Source organism: Homarus americanus, unplaced genomic scaffold (genome assembly GCF_018991925.1).
Source record: "Homarus americanus isolate GMGI-L3 unplaced genomic scaffold, GMGI_Hamer_2.0 scaffold30108, whole genome shotgun sequence".
Lineage (NCBI taxonomy): Eukaryota > Metazoa > Arthropoda > Malacostraca > Decapoda > Nephropidae > Homarus > Homarus americanus.
This window is the reverse complement of record NW_024748109.1, coordinates 1,577,133-1,582,511: the sequence shown is the minus strand read 5'-3', so window position 1 is coordinate 1,582,511 and position 5,379 is coordinate 1,577,133.

Genomic DNA, 5,379 nt, shown 5'->3' with positions numbered 1-5,379 from the left:
ATGACTGAACTAAGTCGCTTCTTATCATATACAGAATACACCTCAGCCTGTCAGGTCGTCCCTCGTAGTGACGGAAAACTAAATTGTATACGTAAGCTGTGATGTCAAATTGTGTTCTCATCAGGTAATCAGGACCTCAGTACAGGTGTGTATGGAAGAGAATGAAGGTGGAATACCGACAAGGGTTAATATGTAATGTTATGGCAAAGCCTTTTGTATGTTCATAATGAGCAGGATAACGCCAATTCTTATATACAGTAATTCATATATATTTTCTTATTCATCATTGCCCAATACTTTTTCTTTAATGCAGTATTGTACTCGGGAGTTTTTGTATAGTAAAAAGTAATAACTATTGACCTCAGAATATCTCCTAATGTCAAGTGCACATGACCTCAAAATACCCATGATATTGGTCAGATTTCATTAAAATTTCTGGGGGGGGGGGGTCTTACAGCGTCCTCCCAAACCGCCCAGCTGCGGGGGTTCGTTGTGCTCGCCCTGTTCTCTCACTCCCCTACCCCCAGCCCCTTCCCTTTTTGATATTCCTGGATCCGCCCCTGTAGCGCCGGGGTAGATTTTTTTTTGAGGCAGCAATTTCACATAACCGGTAGACTAACTCCATCTCGGTAAACCGCATACTATAGTGTAAATATCCCGGTAGACCTCATATTATAGTGTAAATATTCCAGTAGACCGCATTCTTTATACTGTAAATATCCCGGAAGACAGCATACTATAATGTAAATATCCCGGTAGACCGCTTACAATAGTGTAAATATCACAGTAGACCGCATACTATAGTGTAAATATCCCTGTAGACCGCATACTATATAGCACCGATTATAGAGAATCAGTGTTAGTGGTTATACGTTAGCATACAGTCCAGTTTATTTTCTTAATTTATAATTTCACCACTGCCGTTTGGGCAGTTGGTCTGTTTTCTCTGTTATTTTATTATGGAGTTTATTGTTCAGTGTTCGTACAGAGGGAAACCGGAGTACTCGGAGGAAACCTGCGATGATTGGTAAAATAGGGAAAAGTTTATACTGTACACTGCATTCCATGTAGCAACTGTAATGGAAATTTTGTAGGACAGACTGGGAAAGCATTGCAACTCAGGATTAAACAGCACAAGTACAATATCAGAACAGCATCTGAAAGCAGTGCACTGTTCGTTCATGTTAGGAACAATAATCATCCCAATGATTGGGAAAACAGCTTAGAAGTGTACAAAGCATCATGTGTCACAGAAAGACTTCTGGTTGAAGCTAGTTTGATTAGGGAATTGAATTCTATAAACTTTAGTGATGGTCAGTACAAAACTGATAATATGTTACACAAATTTATTTATCAGTGGCCCAAGGTTAAAAATGCTTTTAAAGCATTGGAATTAGATGTAGACTAGATGATTAGTGGATCACATATTTTTGACCTGACTTAACTTGACTAGTCACGTCGCCCTTTCTCTTAAGCCCCTTTGCGTGTGTGGTGGTGTTGGTGTGCGGATTATTGGATGTCATGTTTATGACCTGACCTCATGTTTAGTAAGGTCACCCTGTGTATTTAAGCCTCTCTCGGTCCATGTAATTTAGTTGCCTCATACTGTGAAGGGCCACCGCCCCAGCCAATCACCTCCACTCAACTAGGTGGATAGCCCACCTGCTATTATTCCTGACTATTTTATTTCGCGTTTCAATTCTTTCATTCTCTCTTTCCTATATATTGCGCTTGTGAGACCTCACTTGGATTGCGCAGTTCAATTCTGGTCACCGTATTACAGAATGGATATAGAATCCTTGGAAAGAATTCAGAGGAGAATGACAAGACTAAGAACATAAGAAAATAAGGAGTCTGCAATAGGCCGGTTGGCCTGTGCATGGCAGCTCCTGTCGAGAGTTACTACCACTCTCTATCATCCATGAATCTACCTCGTCTCCTTTTGAAACTTTCCAGAGTTCCACCACTTACCACAAAGTTGCTAAGCTTGTTCCGCTCGTCCACCACCCCATTTGTGAACCAGTTCCTTCCTATCTCCCTCCTAAATCTAAACTTATCCAACTTAAATCCGTTGCTCCGAGTCCTATCCTCCTCGGATATTATAAGAACTTTATCTATATCCCCTTTATTGATTCCTGTCACCCACTTAAATACTTAATCCCGGGCATTATGAACCTTGAGTACAGAGACAGGTTAAAGCATATTAATTTGCACTCCCTCGAGAGACTTATAGCGAGGGGCAACATGATAGAGGTGTATCAATGGAAGTCAGGGCTAAACAAAGGGTTGAAAGGGGCCATTACAAAGGTACTCAAACTATCCAACCAGGAGCGAACTCGTAACAATGGTTTTAAATTAGGCAAATTTAGGTTTAGGCGCGAAATAGGTAAACATTGGTTTGAAAATATAGTGAATGAGTGGAACAAGTTACCAAATATCATCATTAACTCGAATATGCTGGATAGCTTCAAACATAGGTTGGATGCTTATATGAGCAATAGGGGTTGGGTGTAAATGGGACTGCCCAGTATGGGCCAATAGGCCCGCTGCATTCTTACCTCTCTCATGGCAAAGCCATTTGCCACTTTACTTCACCATCATCATCCTTCGTTAGTCTGTACTCACTCCTGAAGATGTGAATTACATAAGAGCATAAGAAAATAAGGAGTCTGCAATAGGCCGGTTGGCCTGTGCATGGCAGCTCCTGTCGAGAGTTACAACCACTCTCTATCATCCATGAATCTATCGAGCCTCCTTTTAAAACTTTCCAGCGTTCCAGCACTTACTATAAAGTTGCTACGCTTGTTCCACTCGTCCACCACCCTATTTGTGAACCAGTTCCTTCCTATCTCCCTCCTAAACATAAGAACATAAGAAAATAAGGAGTCTGTAATAGGCCGGTTGGCCTGTACATGGCAGCTCCTGTCGAGAATTACTACCACTCTCTATCATCCATGAATCTATCCAGTCTCCTTTTGAAACTTTCCAGCACTTACTACATAGTTGCTAAGCTTGTTCCACTCGTCCACCACCCTATTTGTGAACCAGTTCCTTCCTATCTCCCTCCTAAACCTAAACTTATCCAACTTAAATCCGTCGCTTCGAGTCCTATCCTGCTCGGATATTATAAGAACATAAGAATGGAGCGGGCCTATTGGCCCATACTGGGCAGTCCCGTTTACACCCAACCCCTATTGCTCATATGAGCATAAGAACATAAGAAAATAAGGAGTCTGCAATAGGCCGGTTGGCCTGTGCATGGCAGCTCCTGTCGAGAGTTACTACCACTCTCTATCATCCATGAATCTATCTAGCCTCCTTTTGAATCTTTCCAGAGTTCCCGTTTACTACAAAGTTGCTAAGTTTGTTCACTCGTCCACCACCCTATTTGTGAACCAGTTTCTTCCTATCTCCCTCCTAAACCTAAACTTATCCAACTTGAATCCGTTGCTCCGAGTCCTATCCTGCTCGGATATTATAAGAACTTTATCTATATCCCCTTTATTGATTCCTTTCACCCACTTAAATACTTCTATCATATCTCCCCGCACTCTTCGTCTTTCTAGGGAATGCAAGTTAAGTTTCTTTAACCTATCCTGATATGGAAGGTTTCTAAGTCCCGGAATCATTTTTGTCATTCTTCGCTGCACCGACTCTAGTGAATTTATATCCATTCTATAATAGGGGCACCAGAACTGAACCGCATAATCGAGGTGCGAACTAGCCAATATAGTTGCAAAGACTCTACTTTTTTTAGATATAAACCAATTTGTTTGCCTTTTTCGAAATTAACGCATGTTTTCTGGCGTAGGTCCGCTTATACCCTAGGTCTTTTCCGTCGACTTTCTGGTTGTTGTTGGCTGATACATTATAACATATGAGCATCCAACCTATGTTTGACAATTCAGCATATTCGAGTTAATGATGATATTTGGTAACTTGTTCCATTCATCACTACTCTGTTTCCAAACCAGTGTTTACCTATTTCACGCCTAAATCTAAATTTGTCTAATTTAAAACCATTGTTACGATTCGCTCCTGGTTGGATAGTTTGATACCTTTGTAATGTCTCCTTTGTTTAGCCCTGCCTTCCACTTATACACCTCTATCAGGTCGCCCTCGCTCTACGTCTCTCAAGGAATTGCAAATTAAATGCTTTAACCTGTCTCTATACTCAAGGTTCCTAATGCCCGGGTAGTCTTGTCATTCTCCTCTGAATTCTTTCCAAGGATTCTATATCCATTCTGTAATACGGTGACCAGAACTGAACTGCGTAATCGGTGTGGTCTCACAAGAGCAGAATACAGTTTTAGGATGACCTCCTAGGTCTTGTAACTAACACTCCTTTGTATGAACCCAAGTACTTTATTAGCCTTGTTACGAGCAAAAACACATTGTTTACTTGGCAAGGTTCCTACTTATCATTACTCCTAAATCTCTCTCGCAGTCGGATTTCTCTATGGCATCGTTGTTCATCTGGTATCTGGTTTCCTGTTTACATCTCCTATACTGAGTACTTTACATTTGTCGACGTTGAATTTCATCTGCCATTTTTCAGACCATTCGAAACATTTGTTTAGATCTTCCTGTAGTTTTGCCGAGTCCTCGTCAGATTTGATAAACGTCCTATTTTAGTGTCATCAGCAAATTTACTTATGTTGCTGTCAATGCCGATATCTATGTCGTTTATGTATATAATAAATAATAATGGTCAAGTACTGACCTTGGGGAACTCCACTTGTGACGTTGCTCCAATGGGACTTAGTGCCGTTAATGCTCACTCGCTGTTTCCTGTCCTGTAACCACGCCTCATCCATTTAGGATGTCCCTTTGATGCCGTGAGCTTCTACCTTTCTAATTAGTCTTTCGTGGGGACTCTGTCGAGCTTTGCTAAAGTCGAGATATACCACATCATAATTGTGCCCCTCGTCCAGATTCGAAGACTGATGAAAAGAATGTTAATAGATTAGTTGGCAGAACGTCTGCTTGTGAAGCCATGCTGGAGAATCATTGATCAATCGGTGCTTCTCAGGTGATTTCGAATAGAGTTTGAAATGATTGCTTCAGTAATTTGCCTACTATTGATGTTAGACTGATTGGGCGGTAGTTAGGATAGTGATCTATCCCCTTCTTGAAAATCGGTATTACATTCGCTATCCTCCGGGATTCTGGTACTACACCTGTTTTTAATGACATGTTAAACAACTTTGCTAAGGGCATACTAAGCTCTTCTTACATTCCTTTAATACTCTGGCAAATATCTCATCGGGACCAGGTGACTTATTAGGCTTTAGTTTGTCTATTTGCTTACTAACATCGTTACTAGTCACTACTATCTCCTTAATTTGTTTTCTTCACTATCTCTGAATAGAGTCGGTG